This window comes from Gorilla gorilla, chromosome 7 (genome assembly GCF_029281585.2).
Source record: "Gorilla gorilla gorilla isolate KB3781 chromosome 7, NHGRI_mGorGor1-v2.1_pri, whole genome shotgun sequence".
NCBI lineage: Eukaryota > Metazoa > Chordata > Mammalia > Primates > Hominidae > Gorilla > Gorilla gorilla.
The window spans coordinates 15523573-15550958 of NC_073231.2; the positions used below are offsets into that span (position 1 = coordinate 15523573).

The 27386-nt window shown below is 42.5% G+C and overlaps 1 protein-coding gene across 1 annotated transcript in view; it reads left to right on the forward strand.

Annotated features, from left to right (window-relative positions):
- The first annotated feature begins 807 nt into the window (after positions 1-807).
- Positions 808-27386, forward strand: part of PRAG1 (PEAK1 related, kinase-activating pseudokinase 1) — a 112315-nt gene continuing 85736 nt past the window's right edge. The window contains exon 1 of the mRNA XM_055349727.2: positions 808-911. The gene's annotated coding sequence lies outside the window, so the exon portion shown is untranslated. The remainder of the gene's footprint in view (positions 912-27386) is intronic.

Sequence of the window (27386 nt, forward strand, 5' to 3'; positions counted from 1 at the left end):
CAAAATTAGCTGGGCATGGTGGTGCATGCCTGTAATCCCAGCTACTCAGAAGGCTGAGGCAGGAAAATCTCTTGAACCCAGGAGTTGGAGGTTGCAGCGAGCCGAGACTGCGCCATTGCACTCCAGCTTGGAGAACAAGAGTGAAACTCCGTCTCAAGAAAAAAAAAAAAAAAGATTATCTTACAGCACTAAAGGGTGGGCGGCCATCCTGGGAGTTAGGCAAGGGGAACATGGAAAGATTTAGAAAGCATTAATATTCTTAAGGAAGATAATTTATTGGTTGATTTGCTAATGCCAGCAAGTCATTCCTCCTCCCTCACCTCCCCGTGATTAAGAGCAACAAACAACAACTATCTTTCCTTCCTTTATTGGCATAATTCTACATGAGCAATTGTATTAGCTGTTTAGCTAATGTGGTTGGCGTAACAAATAAAGCCTATTTAAAAAAAAAACAATATTGTAGATCACTTGCAAGTGTAGATTGGCTTAATTGTTGTTTTCAGCAATCCCAGATTGACAAAGGGGGTTATAATTTAAGTTGTGCTGATGGCTTTTGTATTAGACAAAAGCTAGTGTTGATTTTAGTAGTTATTATTCTCCTCTGCAGTTTAAATTGCTTTTTTTACTAGGAGCAAAAGAGCAGTGGGAGAAAAACAATTCTAACCTTACATAAATGCAGTTCTACAAATAGATTATTTTCGCAGATTCTGGAACCACTGAGGGAGGCATAGTCACAGATCTAAGGAATTCTAGAATTCTGGAATGTGGCCATGAATATAACAATCTAGTTTCCTTACTTGGTGCTTTTTAAACTGGCATACCCATGCCCTGATTATGCAAAGATGTACCGGGGACAAGAAACTATAAGATAAGGTCCCCCAGAGTGACACTGGTACAGAACCTAACACAAGGTAAGGCCCTTGGGAAATATTTGTTGAATTAATGAATCCCCCTAGCTAATCAGTTTTACTGGATGTTAAGTAATTTAATTTTTTTTTCTATTAAAACAAACCTGCACAAAGAGTGAGCCTTAGTGTATCCAGATTTTTAAAAATCAGGAGGTTGAGGAACTCCAAGATGAAATGCAGAAAGTAACAAAACAAATTTCACTGTATTGCAATCTCACTATATTGTGATTTAACCGTATTATGATCTAACTGTACTGTATGAAACAACCTCAGTGAAGGAGGTTGGGGGAAAGGTGCCGGCCTTAGTAACTTTGGAAATGAGTGGAGTCTGTGAGACTAAAGGCAAAAGAAGCTGCACCTAAGCATTGCACTCTGGTTGATAAAGTAGTTTCCTGTGGGTTATGAGTTAATAATTCAGATACTGCTGTACATGTATTCTGGAAATGAACAATTTAAGTAAATGGATGACAGATGATGGGAGTTAGATTTATCATTGCTGAATGAGAGTTTAGCAAAGAGAGAAGGCTAGAAGAATCCATATGTTAATGCAGGGGTTCCCAACTCCTGGATCACAAAGTCTCTTGGCCTGTTAGGAACCAGGCTGCACATCAGAAGGCCAGCAGCAGGTGAGCAGGCGAGCTTGATCTGTACAGCCACACCCCATCTCTCGCATTACTGCCTGAGCTCCACCTCCTGTCAGATCAGCCGTAGCATTAGACTCTCATAGGAGCATGAAGCCTGTTGTGAACTGCACATGCAAGGGGTCTAGGATGCGCCCTCCTTTTGAGACTCTAATGCCTGGGCCACGTGCGGCGGCTCACACCTGTAATCCCAGCACTATGGGAGGCCAGGGCAGGTGGATCACCTGAGGTCAGGAGTTTGAGACCAGCCTGGCCAACTTGGTGAAAACCTGTCTTTAATAAAAATACAAAAATTAGCCAGGCATGGTGGCGGGTGCCTGTAATCTCAGCTACTCGGGAGGCTAAGGCAGAAGAATCACTTGAACCTGGGAGGCGGAGATTGCAGTGAGCCAAGGATGCACCACTGCACTCCAGCCTGGGCAACAGAGTGAGACTCTCTCTCAAAAAAAAAAAAAAAAAAAAAAGCCTGATGATCTGTCACTGTTTCCCGTCACCCCTAGATGGGACCATCTAGTTGCAAGAAAACAAGCTCAGGGCTCCCACTGATTCTACATTACAGTGAGTTGTATGATTACTTCATAATGTAATAATAATAGAAATAAAGTGCTCAATAGATGTAATGTGCTTGAATCATCCTGAAAGCATCCCCGCATCCTCCCACCCCGTTCGTGGAAAAATTGTCTTCCATGAAACCGATCCCTGGTGCCAAAAAAGTTGGGGACAGCTGTTTTAATGGATTTCATTTGGAAACATTGTATGAAGATTAATTTAATATAGATACAAATGTATATGTATGGATGGAAATATTTTTAGATATGTTTCCTTGCTCCATCAGCTAAGAAGGACTAGAAGAAACAATTATCACACATACCTAGCAAGTGGATATTGGTTTCTAATGCCATTCACCAATAAAAAAAAAACACAGGACTACTTGGAGAAATTGACTGATTCTAGGACTGAGGCTAGAAATACTCAAGATCAGCCTGGAGTTTCTTATAGTGCCAGAAAGTAAGAAAGTGCTTGAAAAAAAAGAACCACAGAATCCCACAATAATAGGAGTATGTCAAAGACATGAAGGAGCCAAGTGAAGGAGCTCTTAATGGCCAAAACTCGAAAAATTGGAGCAATGAAATAAAGTAAAGCAGAATTGGATTATAACCTAAAGTATAAAATAAGTATTCATAAGTCTACGCCAATAGAAATGATTGAATAAATAAATGAGGAAAAGGGACAAATTTCCTGTGCAGAAAAATTCCAGCTGATTTACGTACTCCTCTCTCAAGTTGGAGTATAACACCTAACTTCTTAAGTGTTGGTTGTACTTAGTGACTTCCTTCAAAACTATACAGTATGAAAGGGGAAGGAAAAGGTAATTTTGCCTGGAAAAAGCTGACACGTGCTACCTCAGCCAGGAGATCAAGTTCAACATCACCAGTGATAAGTCATATTGATGGTATGTACATTTATTTATGTATTTCTTTGTTTGTTTGTTTGTTTTTGGTAAGAGACAGGGTTTCACTCTATTGCCCAGGCTGGAGTGCAGCGGCATAATCATAGCTCACTGCAGTCTCAACCTCCCGGGCTCAAGCGATCCTCCCACCCCAGCCTCCCCAGTAGCTGGGACTACAGGTGTGCCACCACTCCCAGCTAATTTATCTAAAAATTGTTTATAGAGACAAGGTTTCACTATATTTCTCAGGCTGGCATACTCTTGATATGATGTGCTGACAGATGTACTTTGTCTGACCTCTTCCTCCTAAAAACCCACAACCCCAGTCTAACCATGAAAAAGATAGCAGTCAAATCCCAACTGAGAGACATCGTACAAAATACCTGACCATTCTTCAAAGTTATCCAAAATAAGGAAAATCTGAGTAACTGTTACAGCCATAAGGAGGAGTCTATGAAATCTTGGCTGTTAAATATAATGTGATATCCTGGCCAGGTTCGGTGGCTCATGCCTGTAATCCCAGTACTTTGGGAGGCTGAGGCAGGAGGGTCACTTGAGCCCAGGAGTTCAAGACCAGCCTGGCCAACATAGTGAGACTCCTGTCTCTCTCTCTCTCTCTCTCTCTCCCCATATACATATATATACACACATATATACACACACACATCTATACAATATATTATAAAATATAACAATATACTATATGTATATAATATTCATATATGTATATATGATATAAAAATTGTATATGGTATATGTGTATTATATATGTTATATTTAGTATTACTATACATATATTATATGTATACACTATATATATGTATAATGTGGTATCCTGAACCAGAAGAAGAATATTAGGTAAAAATAAAAGAAATCTGAATAAACTATAAACTTTAGTTAGTAATATTATATCAATATTGATACATTAATTATAACAAACATATTATACTAATGTAAGATGCTAATAATAGGGCGACCTGAGTACAGGGTATATGGCAACTTTCTACACTATCCTTGTGATTTTTCTATAAATCTAAAACTATTATAAAATAAAAAGTGTTTAAAGCTGGGCACAGTGCCTCACACCTGTAATCCCAACTCTATGGGCGGCCGAGGCAGGAGGATCACTTGAGCCCAGGAATTTGAGACCAGCCTGGGCAATGTGGCAAAACCCCATCTCTATTCTTAAAAAAAAAAAAAAAAAAAGTGTTTGAATCTCTAGATAGGGCATGGGTAAATGCTAAATATTTATGAATCTTTAAAGACAATAGGATGAAGGCAAGCTGGGTGAGAACTGCCCCAGAATGTTAGGATATGCTTTGACTGTTTATGGTTCATAGAACACCTTCTTAAACTTTGGACTTTGCCTGAGCTAACTCCAAGGAAACTTCAAGGATTTACGATCCTTTTGTTGTTTAAGGCGTGGAATAAAGAGAAAGACTTGGAGTTCTGTAATGATTAACCAAGATGTTTACATTATCCAGGTTTAGAAAGAACTTCATGTATAAAGAATTAAATCAATCACTTAACAGTAAGACTTTCTAAAATATTTTGTTTTTATAATTCATGAAAGTGATAAGTAAAGCTACTTTATTCTAGCAGTATTTTCTTGCTCACTTTTAAAGTCCTTTGGAAGTTTATAATGACTGCATATATTTATTCAAATAATTCACTCAACCTCATTTCCCTCTTTTTACTTTTCTTTGCAAATCTAATATCCCAGGTAATTCTTGGGGATGAAAAATCTTATCCATTTAGTTTATATTTAATATAGATACTTAAAAGCCTTTTAAAATGTATTATACTTACTTTTCTTTATATAAGGCCCATCGTAGCTATTGTATTATAACTTGTGTTTTAATCCTAAGTAAATCATACTTAGTTTTGAAAAAAAGTCTCATCAGACTAAATACATGTTCTATTTTAATACCATTATAGACATTATAAGTGAACTTTTTTCTCTCCTTCCTTCCTCCCTCCCTCCCTTCTCCCATCCTGCCTCTCCTCCTTCCTATTAAAATGCTTATTGAGCATCTGCTTTGGTTAGGATTTAGGAAAATCAATATAAATAACATATGGTTGGTATCAAGGAGCTCACAGTCTAGCACAAGAAGCAGATGAATGGGCAGATAATTACACCTCATATTATGATGAGGTTTAGGCTAGAGAAGTGCCAAGATAGGCATGATGAAACACAGGACAGAAAGCTGTTGCTCAGACAAGGAGTCCTTTCTGTCCAGTCCCCTCCCCTCACAGAAAATGTGGCTGTCACTTTCAAGAGGTTGCCTCTTCTGCCCTGAGGTGCATCTGAAATGGGATCACTTCAATCAATTTCCAAATGCATCATATGTAATGGAATCAACCTTCTTTCTTACTATGTTCCAACTTCTCTTTGCAACATCTTCTACGAGTAAAAACTAAGATGTTTTGACAAATCCTTGTGAGGGTAATGAAATTCTTTCTGTTCTCCAGGTCCTTTCCACATTAAATACATAAAGCAAAGTGGTTTAGAAAACTGATCAGGTTTGATGGCGTCATGTACTATTTAGCTAAATATTTGAATAGAAAGCCCGATTCTTTTAAAGGTTTAGAAAGCTAATGAAATAATTTTGAATATTTCTATAAAACTGTCTTCTCTGATAATATTCTGGCTTTTTAAAGTTGTTGGTGATTAGGGATGCCTGGTTTTCAAAACAATCCAAAGTGATAAATAGCTATCAAGCCATAATCTGTTAGTGCTGGTCTCAATGACTGTCTCAGAAAAAGAATGTCCCCTTTGTAATGTTGCAAGGGGCAAAGTGGACGCATTTCAGAGGGTCTTAGTGTCACATTTACTTCAAAATGTGCTGAATATCATGGTCTTGTGTTATATTACTGTGTAAGGCAGTGCCTGCATCAATACACAAAACCTTATTATGTAGAATAGATAAGCACTACCAACAAATACTAATGCTGACATATGAGCTGTTAAACTGTCTCTCAGCTCAGTCTTCCAGCCATCAAACTCTGCAGTAGACTTTCTAAGGATTTCATGTAGAAAATGTTTTATTAAAATTCTTATTTATTACTTAATTCAGGACAGAGATAGTTTTAATTTGTGAACATTGGAAGAAAAAAATATGTTATTTATGTGTAAATTAGAAATACCCCACCATGCTTTATTGAGTGTTTAAATCGTATCCTGCAGAGTCTGCTAATGCTGAATCTTAGTGGAAGATATTTATGCAAGTGCCAGGCCGACATCTGAACTCTCCTTTTGTGAGAGCCAACCATTTCTGAAAAGAAAGACACTACTGCTTACACAAAGCACTTAGTATATTACCTGGCTTGAATAAACTGTGGGTGAAAGTCTGGGTGCAGTTTTGGTTTGTCAACAATAGTTTCACTAAATAAGGAAAGTCCTGAAGGCAGTTCTTTGATTCAACAGCACACTGGCAGATCATGCCTCAAATCAAATGTAGATAAGGAGAGCTCTGCGGAGGAGCTGTAACTGGCACCACCCAGGGTGAGCGCACCCTCCCCAGCATGTGGAGGAAAAGCCTGATGCTGTTTCATACTGAGTAAGGCGCTGTTACCAGAAGAAGAAACAGACAGGATTTGGGGCTTCACCGAGGTCCGTGATTCAATAGAAGACACTTCGTCAATTACAGGGCTGGGCTTCATTCATCTCCCAGAACACTGTTCTGCAGAACTGTGGTGGGTAGTAGGCTGAGGCAGGAATTACCTCCCGAGAAAGGCTATCCAGAACGCATGGCCAAGTGGCTGCCCAGGTCTCCAGAGCATTTGCTATTCTTCTTCCTTAACCTACCTCCTTTTCTCTTTTCTCCCCTTCAGTTTGTTGGGAGTAACCATTACTCATCCTTTATGATTCTAATCAGACACCACCTGTGCCAGGAAATATTTCTTGTGACCAGCCTGGCCAACATGGCGAAACCCTGTCTCTACTAAAAAATACAAAAATTGCCAGGCGTGGTGGCTCAGGCCTGTAATCCCAGAACTTTGGGAGGCTGAGGCGGGTGGATCACTTGAAGTCAGGAGTTCGAGACCATCCTGGCCAACATGGTGAAACTCCGTCTCTATTAAAAATACAAAAATTAGCTGGGCGTGGTGCCAGGCGTCTGTAATCCCAGCTACTTGGGAGACTGAGGCAGAAGAATTGCTTGAATCTGGGAGGCGGAGGTTGCAGTGAGCTGAGATTGTGCCATTGCACTCCAGCCTGGTCGACAGAGCAAGACTCGGTCACAAGAAAAAAAAAACAACCCGGGCGTGATGACGCATGCCTGTAATCCCAGCTATTTGGGAGGCTGAGGCAGGAAACCTGCTTGAGCTTGAACCCTGGAGGTTGAGGCTGCAGTGAGTTGAGATTGTGTCACCGTACTCCAGCCTGGGTGACAGATGTGCCAGGATAACTTAGTTGCCCCCATGGTCCCACCACACGCTGTAGCAGTTACCACCTGCAGGGTGAGTGGGCGCCCCTTGAATTCTCTTTATGATGTTATTACTCCAGCAGTGCATGGCGATCGCAGTCGCTACTTGAACATTTATTCAGACAAAAACTTTAAAGAGAAGCGAGAATGTGATAATGAAGAGTGATTGGGAATTGGTCGGGAGGAGAATGATTTGCAAGACAGAATGCAGCCTACTCTGAAATCACCAGTGTGGATTTCAGCACAAGAGGAAAAAGATCAAGGCAAATGTAGTCACTCCCAGACTGGAAGAGAAGAGGAACAGAGTGAGGACAGGACCAACTCTTCCTCTTGGAAGCAAAGGAGGAGTTATGACAAAATAAATCTCAACAGGGAGAAGGCTGGAGTGCCTGAAATACGTGTGCATGTGTACATATGTGTGGATACATGTGTATATAGACAGCATATACATTACACTGAAAGTGTAAACAATTGTGCCAGCCATTCGTGACATGTTTCCCTTTGCTTTCGAGAGGAATTTTCTGGGTATGCCATGACTGGCGTTAATTCAGATGAGATAATCCCAGCAGAAACACTTACCACGTCACTCTAAAACCCAGATAACATTCCAAGTTTTAAGGTAATTATTTCTGTCCTTCTCTCAGAGGTGATTAGGCCACACTACTACTTCCCAACCTTATCAAAAAAGAGATCCACAAGAAGTCTGTTACTCATGATACTGGCACTGTTAATAGATTCAGAAGGACCCTACTCAAGAAGATATAAGGATGACTAATTTTTGTTCAAATATGATAAACTGGGTCACAGAGTTCTAGCAAGACTGCCTGGTGTCTCTAATCGGGGCCGAGCGTGGTGGATCATGCCTATAATCCCAGCTCTTTGGGAGTCTGCGGTGGGAGGATTGCTTGAGCCCAGGAGTTCCAGACCAGCCTGTGCAACATAGTGAGACACTCCCTGTAATAAAAAAAAAAAGAATAAAAAATAAAATCTTCTAAATCTAATATTAGGGAAACCAGCGTAAAGATAGCTATGTAAGAATGTGGCTCCTGATTAAAAAGAACATTACCTAGTCAAATTACTTGTGAGTTATTACTGTCACAATTTTCCCTATCATGGGTCAGAAGTCAGGAAACTTACTCTAGAAAGGGCCAGACAGTAAATATTTTCAGCTTTGCACACCGCACTGTCTCTGTCACCATGACTTAACTGTGCCATTGTCGTGTGAAAGCAGCCACAGGTAATACACAAACAAATTTGTATGGCTGTGTTTCAATAAAATTGTAGGAGTATAAGAAAGGGCTTCTAGCTCTTTGGGGTTTTTTAATATCCTGTCTGCATTTTAGGCTGCAATAACATATAGAGGGTAAAGGATTTTGATCTAGGTAGGATCAGGATTTGAATGCTTGCTCTGCCCCTAATTAGCTTTGTGACACTGGGTGATGTCATTTAACTTTCTATGCCTTGATTTCCTTATCAATAATATAGGTTAACACTGGTAGTTATGTCATTGGGTTGTTGTGGGAATTAAATACAATAGGTGTCAAGCACAGAATATGGTAACTGCTTAATAATGTCATCTGTGGGCAGGCACGTTCGCTGACACTCATAATCCCAGCATTGTGGGAGGCTAAGGAGGGAGAATTGCTAGAGGCCAGGAGTTCCAGCTCAGCCTAGGCAGGATAGCAAGACCCCCATGTCTACAAAAAGTACAAAAATTAGCCAGGCTTTGTTGCATGCGACTGTGGTCCCAGCTACTCAGGAGGTTCAGGTGGGAGGACTGCTTGAGCCCAGGAGTTTGAGGCTGTGGTGAGCTATGATTGCAGCACTGCACTGTAGCCTGAGTAACAGAACAAACCCTATAAAAAATAATTAAATAGCCGGGTACAGTGGCTCACGCCTGTAATCCCAGCATTTTGGGAGGCCAAGGCGAGTGAATCACTTGAAGCCAGGAGTTCGAGACCAACCTGGGCAACATGGTGAAACCGTGTCTCTACGAAAAATACAAAAATTAGCTGGGTGTCATGGTGCATGCCTGTAATTCCAGCTGCTCGAGAGGCTGAGGCATGAGAATTGCTTGAACCCAGGAGGGAGAGGTTGCACGGAGCCTAGATCGCGCCACTGTACTCCAGCCTGGGCGACAGAGCAAGATTCTGTCTCAAAAAAATAAAATAAAATAAAATAAATAAATGTTATCTGTGACATGCATTTACAATGTCCTCAAAAATGCCACATTCATCACCAAGAAAGCCAAGCACTGCCTCACCTGCCTGTGAACTCAGCGATTTTAAATTCTACAGAGTGATTCCCAACCATTATAAATTTTGGCTGCCTATAAGTTCTATACACTGACTAGCTCCTTCAGGGGCTCACCTAATGATTACTTTTAAGGTTAAAAATTAAGGTAACCAGGCCGGGCAAGGTGGCTCACGCTTATAATCCCAGTACTTTGGGAGGCCGAGGCGGGTGGATCATTTGAGGCCAGGAGTGTGAGACCAGCCTGGCCAACATGCTGAAACCCCATCTCTACTAAAAATACAAAAATTAGCCGGCTGTGGTGGCAGGCACCTGTAATCCCAGCTACTTGGGAGGCTGAGGCAGGAGAATTGCTTGAACCCGGGAGGCAGAGGTTGCAGTGAGCCAAGATCGTGCCACTGTACTCCAGCCTGGGCAATAGAGTGAGACTCCAACTCAAAAAAAAAAAAAAAAAAAATTATCATAAATGCCTTTAAGCAGTCCTGCATAGCAAAAAGACATGAGACCTTTTTACATTTTTAAAATTAATGTAATGTTGTCATTTAATTGTACTTGCTCACAATTTCGTGTTCTCTTCCAGGGAACAAGGCTCTTTTGTCTTTGATTTTCCAATCAAACCAGAACATTTGCATTCTGGTTTGCGTCTTCTCCAAAGAATCACAACTCCTTGCCAGCAAGGGAGAAAAACTGGACAGAGAATGAATTTAACGAGTTGACAGAAGTAGGCTTCAGAAGGTGGGTAATAACAAACTAATTTGAGCTAAAGGAGCATGTTCTAACCCAATGCAACGAAGCTAAGAACCTTGACAAAAGGTTAGAGAAATTGCTAACTAGAATAACCAGTTTAGAGAAGAGCATAAATGACCTGATGGAGCTGAAAAACACAGCACGAAAGAGAGCTGGTGAGGCATACCCATGTATCAATAGCCAAATCGATCAAGCAGAAGAAAGGATATCAAAGATTGAAGATCAACGTAATGGAATAAAGCATGAATACAAAATTAGAGAAAAAAGAATGAAAAGGAATGAATAAAGCCTCCAAGAAATATGGGACTATGTGAAAAGACCAAACCTACGTTTGATTGGTGTACCTGAAAGTGACGGGGAGAATGGAACCAAGTTGGAAAACACTCTTCAGGATATTATCCAGGAGAACTTCCCCAACCTAGCAAGACAGGCCAGCATTCAAATTCAGGAAATACAGAGAACACCACAAAGATACTCCTCGAGAAGAGCAACCCCAATACAGCAAGCACTTAGTAAACGTCTTTTGAAGGAATACTCGTAACAGGATAGAATGGAGACGAGGAACCAATTTAAAATAAAAGTACCTGCCTGTGATCCCCAGCGTGTTTCCCAAGACCATGGTTTCCCATTCTATATCCAGACCCTTCCAGGGACAGGACTATTCTCAAAGCAAAGAGTCATTTTCTCTAGCTTCTTTGCAGTGATGGATAAAAGCCACTGTGGAACTGATTCTATTCTCTCAGTAGTGAAGAAATGTCACTGGAAATGTAAGACATGTAATTGGCTAGATTTTTCTATAAACTCAACTAAAATTTTCTCTCATGCCCCTATTCAGTGGAAGAGATTTACACCCAGCCAATTCCAGTTTTCTTCTTTCTTTCTTGCTCTGTCATTGTGTCTATAGCATTGTGGGAGCTGGGGTTCATCTAGTCCTTGGCTATTACATCTCCAAGCCACATCCCTGAGAGACGCATCGTTTGGCCTGGCCCTGGTCACCAGGTGCACAGTCCGTGTGTGCTGTGCTCCAATACCATCTGGGCAATTCCCTCTGATGCAGTGCTCTTTCTGCTCTGTCCCTCCTCCCCCCAGGCACCCAGAATCGACTCTGTCCTCTATGTTCCTCCATCTTCCCTTCCATGGAGCATTAGGCATGGCTGTCTTAGGTGATTTAGAACATCCTAAATATGCAAACGAAACTCGTTAATATTCCAGAATTATTCTGCTGCATAGATTATTCAAATTTAGATCAACTGGCCTGGTGCTGTGGCTCACGCCTGTAATCCCAGCACTTTGGGAGGCTGAGGTGGGTGGATCACTTGAGGTCAGGAGTTCAAGACCAGTCTGGGCAACATGACAAAACCCCTTCTCCACCAAAAATACAAAAATCAGCTGGGTATGGTGGTGCATGCCTGGAATCTCAGATACTCAGGAGGCTGAGGCAGGAGAATAGCTTGAATCCAGGAGGCAGAAGTTGCAGTAAACTGAGATCACGCCACCACATTCCAGCCTGGGTGACGAAGCGAAACTCCGTCTCAAAAAATACACATAATTAGTTAATTAAGATGAACTGGACAAGGGGAATGTATACCTGTGTACAAACAGCCTATGCAACTGCCAGACACAATTTTGGGCCAAAGGGTAAAAGACACTGGGAAATAGATTGGGCTTGCCATATATAACAAACAAACAAACAACCAAAACAAAAGAACTTGAAGCAATTAAAGCTATCCAAAAATAAAAGTCGCTGCCTCTTTAGCTAGTGGTTTACTGGGCAGAAAATATTCAGCTGCAGTTCAATGCTTGCTTAGGCAGATGCTAGAGAAGAAATTTATGGGCAAGGGTTGGAATAAATTGTCTTTAATACTTTCTCAAATATAGAAGTTCTGCGATTTCTTAGGAAGGGTGTGTGTGTATACAGAGAGAAAGAGAAAGATGAATTGGCTCATGCAAACATGGAGGCTTAGTAAACTCAAAATCTTCAGAGGAGGCTAGCAGGCTGGAGACGCAGGGAAGAACTGCTGCTGAAGTTCAAAGGCAGAACTCCCATCTTGCCTTGGGAGAGGTCAGTCTCTTATTCCATTCTGGCCTTTAACTGACTGGATGAGCCCTACCCACATTACAGAGGGTAATCTGCTATATTCAAAGTCCACCAATTTAAATGTTGATCTAGGCCAGGCGCGGTGGCTTACGCCTGTAATCCCAGCACTTTGCGAGGCCAAGGTGGGTGGATCCCTTGAGGTCAGGAGTTTGAGACCAGCCTGGCCAACATGATGAAACCCTATCTCTACTAAAAATACAAAAAATTAGCCGAGCATGGTGGCGGGTGCCTGTAGTCCCAGCTACTCGGGAGGCTGAGGCAGGAGAATGGCGTGAACCCAGGAGGCGAAGCTTGCAGTGAGCCGAGATCTTGCCACTGCACTCCAGCCTGGGCGACAGAGCAAGACTCCATCTCCAAAAAAAAAAAAAAAATCAGCCAGATGTGGTGGCGAGCACCTATAATCCCAGCTACTTGGGAGGCTGAGGCAGGAGAATTGCTTGAACCTGGGAGGAGGAGGTTGCAGTTAGCAGAGATCACACCACTTTACTTCAGCCTGGGCAACAGAAGGAGACTCTGTCTCAAAAGAAAAAAAAATGTTGATCTTATCCAAAAAAACACTTCACAGAAGAAACATCCAGGATGACGTTTGACCAGATATCCAGGTGCCCCACAGTCCAGCCAAACTGACGCATAAAATTAACCATCACCCTGTGGTTCGCCACCATAACTCATTCCAGTTCCTACTTAGTTTTCCATGTCCTATCCACCCAGTAATGTTCAATAAGTCTGATCAAGAAAACAGCTTTTGAGATTCTGAGATACAAGGTGCTGTATCATTACCCAGGCTTTCTGCTTCCTTCTTCTCCACTCTCCCCGCTCCCATTTTCTTTCCTTCTTTTTTGCCCTCCACCTCCCTTTTTGCTGGGCAGAGAAAGAGGTTAGAGAAGGAAAGATAAGTTTCAACAGCAATAGTTTTGCAGCAGTGATACGGTAGCATGTTGCAACACTATGATGCCTGAGGCAAGTGTATCTAAAAGACAAGCTTTTCTAGATGCATGTTAACTATATAATAAATCAGCACTTACGGATCTTAGAACTTTGATGTCTTTATAGAGATTTCTCTTCTCCCTTCTCAGGTAGGTAATTTTAAAAGTGAAGCCAAGTCTGATGTATTAAAGTTTGGCTCCCAATTTCCTATAGGTAAAGTTTAAAAACCTTTTACATATGATTACTTACATCATTGCTTTATTGCAAAAGGGACTACTAGATCTCAGGCAATCATCCTGTTCTCTTCTGAGCCCTTCAGCTAAGAGTAGCTTTGCCAGTTAAGATGTGGACAAGAACCAGGGTTCTCGTCTCCACATGGAAAGTCACAGGCCTGGAATGACAAGTGCAGAAAGAGGGATACCTTTTGGAACACCTAGGACAAGGCTGCCCTCATAATGATTATATTTTAGAATGAATGCATTAGCTGAAAGGGCAGAAGAAAATTCTTTAATTTCAAATCAAACTAAAAGTGCAATTGCTAACTGTTACATGAGTAAGTTTTGATATGTTGCTTGATAAAACAAGATTGATTTAATTTAACAAAAAAAAAAATTTCAAAATAAATTTTTGTTTTAAATCGCCAAACCCCATAAACAACTCAACTGTCCACCATTTGGCAAATGGATAAACAAATTTGGTTCATCCACATAAAGAAAATACCATGTAACAATGAGAAGGAGCTGGGCGCGGTGGCTCACGCCTGTAATCCCAGTACTTTGGGAGGCCGAGGCAGGTGAATCACCCGAGGTCAGGAGTTCAAGACCATCCTGGCCGACTCGGTGAACGCTGTCTCTACTAAAATGCAAAAATTAGCAGGACATGGTGGCGGGCGCCTGTAATCCCAGCTAATGAGGAGGCTGAGGCAGGAGAATCACTTGAACCTGGGAGGCGGAGGTTGCAGTGAGCCGAGATCGTACCATTGCACTCCAGCCTGGGTGACAAGAGCAAAACTCTTTCTCAAAAAAATTAAAATTAAAACAATAAAAAGAAACAAATCACGACTACTTGTAACAACTGGATAAATTTCAAAAGCATTATGCTAGGTGAAAGAAGCCAGACTTAAAACACTACCTACTATACAACTCTACTTATATAACTTTTTGGAAAAAGTAAAACTATAGGAACAGAATTCAGACCAGCAATTGCTAGGAACTGTGATGGCAGGATGGGGTAGCCTATAAGGTGTATGAGAGATTTTGTAGGGGTTATGAGAATATTCTGTATTTTGATTGTGGTGGTGGTTACATGACTGGTTAAGTTTGTCAAAATTTATAAAATAGTAACATCTAAAAGGGTATATTTACTGATTATGAATTATGCCTCAGTAAAGGTGAGCTCTGAAAACATGATGTAGGATGATGCAAATGTCTGCAAAGAAAGACAGTGATTTCTAGCAAATGGTTTCAGCAGGGAAAAGATGGCAATTATGAATTACCAACCCCTCATGCTCTCCTGGAGCTCAATTCAACAAGGAAGGGCACTGAGCAACTGGTTTGAGAAGTAGAAGGAAGGGAAGTGACAGAGCACAACTCTGTTCTCTGTGCAATTCTAGACACTTCTGCTGAGATTTGCTTGTGCTTCAGTTTCTTCATCAAACACTTACCCTATCTTGTTTTTTTTCTTTTTGGAGACGGAGTCTCACTCTGTCACCCAGGCTGGAGTACAATGCTGTGATCTCCGCTCACTGGAACCTCTGCCTCCCGGGTTCAAGCGATTCTCCTGCCTCAGCCTCCATAGTAGCTGGGACTACAGGCATGCGCCAGCACACCTGGCTAATTTTTGTATTTTTAGTAGAGACATGGTTTTGCCATGTTGGCCAGCCTGGTCTCGAACCCCTGAGCTCAAGTGATCCACCCGCCTCAGCCTCCAAAAGTGCTGGGATTACAGGCGTGAGCCACCATGCCTGGCCTCACTTGCCCTATTTGAAGATTGAAAACATATACAACAATTTAAAGCTTCTTGGTGCATGAAGGTGTTGGAGAGGTGATTCCCCCAGAAGAGAAGCCGTGTTCTGTCTGGAACTTTCTTCATGGGTGTATTAAGTGGAGTTAGTTGTGTTTCTTTCTTTCTGTTTCTGGGCGGTGCCTTTTGGTGGTACATAAGAAAAAAGAAAAAAAATAATATATATATATATTTTAAAGGAGTCTTCTATTTGCCTTGAAGAGCTAACCAAAAAGCGGGGAGGGTGCCAGAATAAGTCAGCAAAGGAGTTTCAGGGCAGTGACGTGCCACTAAAACTGCCAGCCAGTGTTTCATTTGGACTCAAAGCCAGCAACAGGTAGCAGAAACAGCATGATTGAATCCTAATTATCAGCAGAAGGGGAGGAGTAATGAAATAGAAGCCCTGACGGTGAGAAAAGAAAGTTAAAAGAAAAAGAGGGCCAGGAACTGTGGCTCACGCCTGTAATCCCAGCACTTTGGAAGGCCGAGGCAGGCAGATCATTTGAGGTCAGGAGTTCGAGAACAGCCTGGCCAACATGGTGAAACCCCGTCTCTACCAAAAATCCAAAAATTAGCCAGGCATGGTGGTGCACGCCTGTAATCCCAGCTACTCGGGAGGATGAGGCAGGAGAATTGCTTGAGCCAGGGAGGCGGAGGTTGCAGTGAGCAGAGATCATGGCACCGCACTCCAGCCTGGGCGACAGAGCAGACTCTATCAGAAAAAAAAATAAAAAGAGAGAGAGAAGAGAATGTAGGTCTTAATAGATTGAAATAGGCATCTCAAATTGCATCCACCAGTGACTTGAACTACTGAGGTATACTGTAGTATACTGAGGTATACTGAGTATACCTCCAAAGTATACTGTATCGTTTAAACATCTCGTTTCCTAGTGCCATATGCCCTAATTTGCTAGGGCCTTAAATCCGTTTTCTTCTCTGCAAAATACAGTCATTAATGCATACTCTGCATTCTCCCCACAGGGGAATGTGGGAAAGCCATTTGTGCAGCCCTGACATACTGCTGACTTGCACTGGAATTGCAAGTCAGATGTTACCTCAAGATCCTCTGAAAAATACACCGCATCATTACTGCCAGCTTGCTTATCAGCTCAGTCTTGCATTGTGAATAAGCTGCAGATCTCTGCCTTTTGCAAGCTGTGTGCTTTTTCTCTTCCCTCACCTGAGACCACTCATTGTGCACACCTGTGTTAATCAGACAACGAGCATTTGAGCCCTGTGCTAGATGCTGCAAGAGATATGGAAAGATTATCAGAGCTACCTATAGAGAATAACACCAGGCAAAGAAATCAGTTGGAGCCAAGGAGAGTTCCACTGCTATCAGTAAGTCTAGCTTCCTGGGAATAGTTTGCTTGTCCTACCTCTCCTCTCCTGGGATGCTTCCCCATAACTTGACTCTTCAGGATTATCTTTTGAGCCCACCAGTAACCTTCGGTGTAGGGAGATAAAAAAGAATATATACTCTTCATAATAGCTAAAACTTACTTCCTATGTTCATATGGTGCTAGGTGCTTTCCATGTACTATTTTATTTACTATTAAAAACAGTCCTGGCCTGGCGCAGTGGTTCACACCTGTAATCCTAGCACTTTGGGAGGCTGAGGTGGGCGGATCACCTGAGGTCAGGAGTTTGAGACCAGCCGGGCCAACATGGCAAAACTCCGTCTCTACTAATCATATAAAAATTAGCTGGGCATGGTGGCACGCGCCTGTAGTCCCTGCTACTTGGTAGGCTGAGGCAGGAGAATCACTTGAACCTGGGAGGCAGTGGTTGCAGTGAGCCGAAATTGCATCACTGCACTCCAGCCTGGACAATGGAGCGAGACTCTGTCTCAAAATATAAAAAAATAAAAAATAAAAACAGTCCTATAAGGAAGGTGCTATTAGCACTTGCATTTTCCCAGTAAGAACACAGAGACCTAGAGAAGTGAATGTATTTGTTGAAGGGCATTCAGCTACTTAGAGGGCAGAGCTGATATTTAGCCTGTGCATTGACAAGACTAGAGTTCTTATCCATTCAGCAAAGACTACTCCATCCTTGTAAAGTCGTTTTTTTTTTTGTTGTTTGTTTGTTTGTTTTTATTTTTTTCTGAAGTCATGGACATCTCTAAACATGGCCTTTTATCTTTCAAAATATGAAGGATTTATGATTAGGGACTATGAGATCCTGTGCGAAAGGGATATAGCATCAGTTTGGCCTAGATTCAAATCCTGGCTCAACAACTTAATGGTTGTGTAAACACAAGTGAGTTGCTTGTTCTTCCAGCTCTATCAACTGTAAAATCAGAATAACAATGCTTATCTCGTAGAATCATTTAAGAGTTCGATTGTGGCAGTATGTGTGAAATTAACTCAACAAATGGTACTTTTTCTACCAAGAATAATACCATTCCCTAAAAGTCAAATTATTTTCTACTGCCAGCCATTGTACATAGACATGCCTGGACATGTGTAAAGCAACGTGTGTTTTTCAAACTTTTAAAGGTTGCAGAATGCCTAAAACCCTGGTGTGTGTATTGAGTTGTGCTTTGGATGTGAAGGAAGGAACAAAATTAGTATTGTATTGTCTTCTGCATGACTGCCATCTTTTCAGAAAGACTTCCTAGAATGAAGACATCAAGACTGATTTGGGGCAAGACTTTCCCTTTCCCATACACAGACCTGCAAATCCTGCCTTTGTATAAAATCTTGATTCATTTGAAGCTGGAATTCTATTTGTTTACAGCTGTATATCTCATGAAAGACATCAATGAATTGGAAATCATCACAGGTTTAAAGAAACTTGGAGTCAGATTAATTTGCTTATGTCATTAGGGAGCATTTAAGTTTTAGTTACATGCAATGTAGGAATCTCTTCCATTATATCTCAATTAATTATCTGAACTCAAATATTTATATATTAGTAGAGTTGGGAGCTCACTCGCTGTGTTCATTCAATAGTAAGGAACAGTTCCTTCAATTTTTAAACACATTGAGCCTTTCTGTAACCTACCCTTACTAGTTGTAGCTTTTGTGTAAACTAAGTCTCACTTCTGCAAGTGTAGATGAAAATACAAGGTCCATCTCTATCTCCAGCCATCTTTTCTGGGTGAAACAGCTTCCAGTTCCTTACTGCTTCCTATCAACAATGTCCAGTCTCCTGGCTATATCCATTACCTCATCCCTCAGCTCGACACCCAACATTATAAGGAGGCTAAGATTGTATTCACTTATTTTAGGAACCCATCACCTTGTTGTTGGCTTACCACTGAGCCTGTAATTATAGAAATTGCATCAGGAAAAAAATAAGGTCCACTGACTCAGAAAAGTGGTGATGAGGGCCTGGTGTGTGTGGTGAGTTTGATTAGGACAGAGGGCCCAGACTGTATTGACACCCTGAAGGTCAGGAATGCTGTTGGTGGGAGGATGAACCTGTGAGACTCATACAGTCTACAAAATCCAGAAAGCTAGTGGATCAATTCGCAATGAGTAATAACCGGCTGCTTCAGCCAGAAATGGCTCCAATTGATCACAAATATTTATTTTCCCTTCTATCACCCAAAGTTAAAATGAAATTCTTGGTCTATGCCTCCGTGAAATTTGTCAATGTTCTATATACCACATCATTTTCACCCACCAACATGATCATCCATTGAACCCCTTTCCTACAACTTCATATTGAAATAACCAACTTCCATAGTTATCTCAGATGTCCTCATGTGCACAGACAGCAATACAAGTGATCCGAGTGGGAAATGAACTTGGCAAAGGGACCAACTTGAACTCAATGTCTGGACAAAGATTGACAGGGAAACGTCGAAGACTAACACATGGCATATAGTGCGGCTCGCCTCTACAGGTTAAGAGGCACACAATATGAGGTGTAAATCAGGACTTCTGACCTCTGGGCTCTTATTGTTGAGACAAGAGCAAGAGAGAAACCTGTAAAATGGTTGTGAACAATAAAAGAAGGTAGAGAAGTAAACATTAAAGAATCAACGTAGGCTGGGCGCGGTGGCTCACGCCTGTAATCCCAGCACTTTGGGAGGCCGAGGCGGGTGGATCACCTGAGGTCAGGAGTTCAAGACCAGCCTGACCAACACGGAGAAACCCCATCTCTACTAAAAATAGAAAATTAGCCAGGTGTGGTGGCACATGCCTATAATCCCAGCTACTCTGGAGGCTGAGGTAGGAGAATGGTTTGAACCCGGGAGGAGGAGGTTGCGGTGAACCTATATCACACCACTGCCCTCCAGCCTGGGCAACAAGAGTGAAACTCCATCTCAAAAAAAAAAAAAAAGAATTAATGTAAATGGTATAAACATTCAGAATGCATTGGACCAAGGAGGAAAGGACACGGGGACAAAGGAGGGGAAGAAATGACCTAAGATGAACTTTGAAGGATGAATAAAATTAAGTGAGATGCTGTGTGTGTGTGTGTGTGTGTGTGTGTGTGTGTGTGTAAAGAACTCTAAAGGTAGAACTGACTAAAATAGAAAATGTGGAACAAATACCCATCGGTGAGGGTAAATACATTCCATCAATGGTGACGGGTTTAAGGGGGTGTTGTCTAGAATGTACTGAGGCTTAGAGAAGAACAAGAGAGATTTGAGGAAATCCTGCAGAAGCGATTAGAGAATATGAATTGCTTCCCTGGACCCCAAAGGGGAAGCAGGATTACCCCCTGAAGGTTGAAAAAGACAGCATTTGGATTAAGTAAAATACACTGATACTTTGCAAAGTAGGTGGAAACCTTATAGAACTTCTTAAGCTATTTATTTTCTTTTTATTACTATGATTCTTTTTCTTTTCTTTTCTTTTCTTTTTTTTTGGTTTTTGTTTTTGTTTTTTGTTTTTTGTTTTTTTGTCTCCATCTCCCAGGCTGGAGTGCAGTGGTGCAATCTCGGCTCACTGCAACCCCCACCTCCCGGGTTCAAGCAATTCTTCTGTCTCAACCTCCCGAGTAGCTGTGACTACAGGCACGCACCACCACGCCCAGCTAATTTTTGTATTTTTAGTAGGGATGGGGTTTCTCCACGTTGGTAAGGCTGGTCTCAAACTCCTGACCTTAGTTGATCCACCCGCCTCAGCCTCCCAAAGTGCTGGGATTACAGGTGTGAGCCACTGTGCATGGCCTTTTTTTCTTTTTTATTAGGCTGTAAGTTCTAAAAGCTTCTTAACCTTAAAACACGTGGACTACATATTTATTTTTCCAAAAAGCATAAATATAAACTCATGGTTCATACACACCTGGTAGGTCTCTTAATAAAGAGAAACCAGGAATGTGTCCACACCCTGACTCGTGTCAGCATCACAAAGATTAGCAATACCTTTTTTTTTTTTTTTTTTGAGACGCAGTCTCACTCTGTCGCCCAGACTGGAGTGCAGTGGCGTGATCTCCGCTCACTGCAAACTCTGCCTCCCGGGTTCACACCATTCTCCTGCCTCAGCCTCCCGAGTAGCTGGGACTACAGGCGTCCACCACGATGCCCAGCTAATTTTTTGTATTTTTAGTAGAAACAGGGTTTCACTGTGTTAGCCAGTATGGTCTCGATCTCCTGACTTCGTGATCCGCCTGCCTCGGCCTCCCAAAGTGCTGGGATTACAGGCGTGAGCCACCGTGCCCGGCTTAGCAATACCTTTTCTTAAATTACCCCTGGAGGTTACTAACGCCATTGACAAGACCTCATTGAGTCATTCTTGAGTTACGTCTTAAGCTGGAGATTCCATAGAACATAGATTGCATTTCTGAAAAGAAATTTTTTCTAATGGCCTAGTACCCAAAAAGGGTCACTTGATCCTTCAAAAGCGTCCAGTTTTCTTTGAAGTAATGTGTGTATCAATACAAACTGACCATATTGTCTCTATTTTTATATATATATATTTTTCGAGATGGAGTATCACTCTGTCGCCCACTGCAAGCTCCATCTCCGGGGTTCACGCCATTCTCCTGCCTCAGCCTCCGAAGTAGCTGGGACTACAGGCGCCCGCCACCACGCCTGGCTAAGTTTTTGTATTTTTAGTAGAGATGGGGTTTCACCATGTTAGCCAGGATGGTCTGGATCTCCTGACCTGCTGATTCGTCCACCTCGGCCTCCCAAAGTGCTGGGATTACAGGCGTGAGCCACCCCGCCTGGCCGCCTTATTGTCTCTCTTGATTGCCTTGTAAATCCATTGTACTTTCTAATCTGTACATTTCTACACTAGTGAGACAGAGTCACGCTCTGTCGCCCAGGCTGGAGTGCAGTGGCACGATCTCAGCTCACTGCAACCTCCGCCTACCGGGTTCAAGCAATTCTCCTGCCTCAGCCTCCCAAGTAGCTGGGATTACAGGTGTGAATCACCATAGCTGGCTGATTTTGTATTTTCAGTAGAGACGGGGTTTTACCATGTTAGCCAGGCTGGTCTCGAACTCCTGACCTCAGGTAATCCAGAAGCTTCCGCCTCCCGAAGTGCTGGGATTACAGGTGTGAGCCACTGTGCCCGGCCTAGAAAAGTCTTAAACAATAGAATTTGGGATACGTGTTGAAAAGATTGTTTTACTGTAGATTTGGCTAAAAATAAGTGCACGATTAATATGCTGTCCTTTTAGATGGTTTATTCTTGTATGTAGTAGCACATCAGAGTATCTTAATTTTGGTTACTTGCTTTCCATTTCTACACCACTAACTTTCCCTTTCAACAGCAAGAGCCCAAGGGCTGTTGCAATTTATTACTAATAAAGAGTTTCAATGTGACTCCTGAGTCTATTCCACCAAAAAAGTGGATTCCACTTTTTGAAACTTTTGTTTTATAAAATGAGGGGTTTTATGTTGATGTTGATGTTTGGGCTTTTTGATGTTGATGTACCAACATTTTATGCAGAAAATATTTAAATTCCAATAGAACTGCAAAGCACAATTTTTACCATGATTCCTTTCTTCTGATAGAAAACCGGAGATTAAAAACCCCAGAGCCCTTAATACCTCATTTAACTGGCAACACATTTAAATTCTTTACAAAAGCGTTAACAGAAAACTTGTGTGCGGGTGGTAGAGGCTGGCAGGGAAGCACACGCTGGCATGAAGAACGGTGTCTTTGGTCGCTATGGCTTAGGGATTAAGGAAATGCCAAAAAGGCCTTCAGGAAAAGTATATTTGTTTTGTATCTGGAGCAGCCAGAAGAAGATTTGGCACAAGTCATAAAAGGGCAAGACATTTTCTGGTATCCTGGAGAGCCTAATTTCAGCCAGGTGACTGAACTTGCTGTATGGCCTTGGTGCAAAGTGAATGGTTTCTTTGCTTTGTGCTTTTTCCAAGCTCTTACCTACAGGCTGAAAACAATAACATGGAAATGCATAAGGGAATGGCGCTCAGCAGAGCTCCTCCAGCACGGCTGCTTTTGGAGCTGTGAGGATATTAGAGCTAATGACTCAGAACGGTTTTGAACTCTCGGAGGGGTTCATGTCTCCATGGCTTGGCCTGCACTGGGCACAGATAATGAAACATTTGCTGAAATAAGCATTATGATGATAGGGCGGAGAAGTCCCACGTCTCTCCTAGCGATTGCCCTTACAGTGGGATGGTGACAGAATGCTCTACTGATGGTGGCTCTGACATGGATTTTAATGGTCTAGAAATGATTAAATTGGATATATTCCAAAGGGAAAAGACTATGGAGAAAATTAAGGATTTTTTCTCTTATTTTATCCTTTCTGTTTCTTTCTTTCCTTCCTCTCTTACCTTACCTTTCTTTCTCTCTTTCTCTTCTTTTTTCTTTTCTGCTCTTGAGGAGGTACTATTCCATAATATTATACTTTATTTTGACCTGGAAGGGACCTTAGCAGTAGTTTCCTTTTTTTTTTTTTTCTTTTTTCTTTTCTTTTTTTTTTTTTGAGACAGAGTTTCACTCTTGTTACCCAGGCTGGGGTGCAGTGGCCCGATCTCGGCTCACCTCAACCTCCGCCTCCCGGGTTCAAGCGATTCTCCTGCCTCAGCCTCCTTAATAGCTGGGATTACAGGCATGAGCCACCATGCCCAGCTAATTTTGTATTTTCAGTAGAGGTGGGGTTTCTCCATGTTGGTCAGGCTGGTCTCGAACTCCCAACCTCAGGTGATCCACCAGCCTTGGCCTCCCAAAGTGCTGGGATTACAGGCGTGAGCCACCGCTCCCGGCCAGCAGTTGTTTTCTTAAAGCTTTCCGTTTTACAGACAGCCGTGTGGTATAGTCAAGAGACCTAGAATAAAAAGGCCTAGATTTTAGTCTAAGTTTCACCACCTACTAGGTGTATATATCTTGGGTAGATACACAGTCTTTGTGAGCCCGTTTTTTTTTTTTTTTTCATCTGTAAAATAAGAATGCTAGCCAGGGAAAGAATTCAGCCCTCCTGACTCTCAGCCCAGTGCTCCTTGGCCACTTTGCTCCAGTATTCCACTGGCATCTTCCTACTTACCTCCACAGTCCTCCAGCCGTGTGTCCTCCCTGCAGACCCCTAACCTTCTCCCCGGCACTGTCTGTGTCCCCTCCAAACCCATCCCTGTGATGCCAGAGGATAGCTACTCACATACTAGAAAAAGCACTGGAATTCAGCTCTTCCAAGTTCACAGCCAGCAATATTTTGATCCTTTAGGAGTGTGAAATTAAATGACAGACCAGATACCCTTGCCCATTTTCTGCCTCTTTCCCACGTCTCATCCTCCAAGGGGTCAACCCTGATCTTTGGAATCTCAGCTCCAATGTCCATTGATAGGGAAAACTGCCTTGACTCCCTAGAATATAAAGCCCCCTGCTCTCTGACCTTACAGTGCACTGGCGTTTCAGAGCACCTGTCACAATGTGTCATCAGAAATGCATGGGTGGCCGGGCGCAGCAACTCACGCCTGTAATCCTAGCACTTTGGGAGGCCGAGGCCAGAGGATCACCTGAGGTCAGGAGATCGAGACCAGCCTGGCCAACATGGTGAAACCCCGTCTCTACTAAAAATACAAAAATTAGCTGGGCTTGGAGGCACACGCTTGTGATTCCAGCTACTTGGGAGGCTGAGGCAGGAGAATGGCTTGAACCTGGGAGGCGGAGGTTGCAGTGAGCCATGATGGCGCCATTACACTGCAGCCTGGGAGACAGAGTGAGACTCCATCTCAAAACAAAACAAAACAAAACAAAACAAAAACAAAAAAGAAATGCATGGGGGCATCTGGTTGTGTCCCTACCTCTCGCTATGCTGTCCTATTCAGAAAGTCAGGAAGCATATCTGTTGGGCTTGTTGCCGCATCTTCGGGGCTTTGCTCAGAGCCTGGCACAAGGTGTTTCCTGGATCAAAGGCTGCTGGTGAGTGAAGGAATGGATTTAACTTTCTGATGAATGCCCTAGCACCATCATTTATTGAGAGCATAGGATAGGCCAGGTTCTGAACTGGGCACTTTACATAACTTAGCTTATGTAAGTTCCAAAACAACCCTCTCAGGAAGGTGTCACTAACTGCATTTTATATAAAAGGAAACTGAAGCTAATGACAGCACCAAGAAAAATCATCCGGCCAGGTGTTGTGGCTCATGCCTGTAATCCCAGCACTTTGGGAGGCCGAGGCTAGCAGATCACTTAAGCCCAGGAGTTCAAGGCCAGCTTCTGCAACATAATGAAATCTCACCTCTTCCAAAAAAAATTTAAAAATTATCCAAATGTTGTGTTGCATGCCTGTAGTCCTAGCTCCTTGGGAGGCTGAGGTGGGAGATTCACGGAGCCCAGGAGGTTGGGGTTGCAGTGAACCATGATTGTACCACTGCACTCCAACCTGGGCAACAGAGAAAGACAAGAAAGAGAGAGAGAGAGAGAGAGAAGGGGAGAAGGGGGAAAGAGAGAAGGAGAGAAGGGGAGGGAGAGAAAGGAAAGGAAAGAAAGAAAGGAGAGAGAGAAAGAAAGAGAGGAAGAGAGAGAAAGGGAGAATGGGAGGAGGAGAGAAGGGGAGAAGGGGGAGAAGGAGAGAAGGAGAGAGAAGGAAAGAAAGAAAGAGAGAGAGGGAGGGAGGGAAGGAAGGAGGGAAGGAAGGAGAGAGAGAAAGAAAGAAGGAAAGAAAAGAAAGGAAAAGCGTCCAACTCAGCTTCCAGAGTTGACAGGAGGTGACAGTGATGACACCCTTGCCTAATTCCTTCCAAGTCCTGCTGAAATCAAATTCAAGTGTTCTCCTTATCTGGTAACTTAGCTATCTCAGTGGGAATTTAATATATATAAATTGATCACACAATTGCTATTTACCAAGGCTCTATTAGCTGTGGGAAATATCAATGAATATAAGACACAGCCGTCTGGAATGGATCTGGTCTAAGCTGATTGACCATGGGAGGTATGGGGATTTTTTTTCTTTGCTCCCCCACTTCCACCCCACCCAAACCTAGCTCCTTGGAAACCAAGAACTGTGCCCTTCTGGCTCTCTTAAGATACTGCTGCCTATCTGTCAAGCACAGATTTCACCGTGTTAGAGCCCCAAAGATGTGCATCTCGTAGCACAATAGCATTGTAATGCCTGTTCTTTAACTGAATTGCAAACAAAGCAACACTATGCCTTGATATGAAAAGTCACATTTATTTTCATTTTGGACACTAGCTCTGTGGGATCTTACAAGTGAATGTTGCTGTCATCCCCACTAGGACTTAGTCAGCTGAGCTGGAAGAGATTTTGTGTTTGTTTTATTTACTTATTTAAAAGAAAGGAGATTAGTGAATACATGTCTATTAGAGAGCAAATTCCATTTTGATGAAAACACCAGCTCCATGCCCTGGCGATGAGTCCTCTTTCATGCGTCTTGTGATGCTGACCTAGGGTTCAGAATATTAGATAATGAAAGTCATTTAAAGGAGAATCTCAAGATAAAACTCTACCATTCCCTCATCTCACAAATGCACATTTTTCTTTTCCTTTTATGCTCTTGTGCTACATCTTTTTGGAAGCTGTTTTCTCATTCAAACAACCCCTACTGGGCAAGCCTGTCTGCAAGAGCTGCAGGTGTCCCCGCAGCCCAGCTTACAAAGCCTGCTTGTTAATCAGCCCCATCACATGTCTTTTGACCGCCTTCCTACCCAGCTTTCTCCATATCTCTCTCCCAGCCAACCACGACTACTACTTCTAAAAGAGAAAAAAAACCAACAGCCAGTCAAAAGAGCTATTATCCTAAAGATTCCTTAACAAGGCCTGTGGCTCTCCAGGAAGTTAGTCCAAGTTTTGCTCCCCTCCTCCTTCCTCTACATGGCGCCCCCTCCTCCCATTCATTGGTGGCTGCAAAACTTGTTGACCCTGCTACATTCTGTGACCACTGGACATGCTACCAAGTGTCTCTCCAGAAGCCTCTCAGCCGCCATTATTATATGGTGTGGCCATACGATAATGTATTGCCATTATTGTATGGTTTCCCCATCAGAACCAGTTAGGAATGTAAATACACAAGGAGATCATCCTCTTACTAAACAAAGTCCAACAGTGGTGACACTGTGCAGTGCCTTTAGAGAGTTTCAACAGGGGGTCTGGAAGACAAATAGGTCACTTTCTTCCAATCTTCTTTGTTTGATAACTGACTGGTTTGACTCTATTAGTCCTCCCCGCCTCAATTTCCTGAGATGCAAAATGAGAATGTTAATTCTATGCACCGTGACTGGGGGAGAAGTAATTTGCTAATAAGAGCCAGTGTTTGTAGAAGGCTCTGGGGTTGGCATAGGTAGGTCATAACTAATCTATGTCAATCACGTACTGTGGATCTGAAATTGAAGGAAGGCTGCACATATCCACAGGCCCTAAAGGGGAGGTTTATTTGCTCCACTCTATCACCTCGTCCCACTCCACCCCACGCGGAAATCAGACATCTGTCTCATGACCGAATTTGTGCTCTCAGAAACTCAAAAAGAGGAAGCAAATTATGTCTTTTGGGGGGTTTTACCGTCTGGTGTACTATGCAGAGAAATAAGTTTTCCC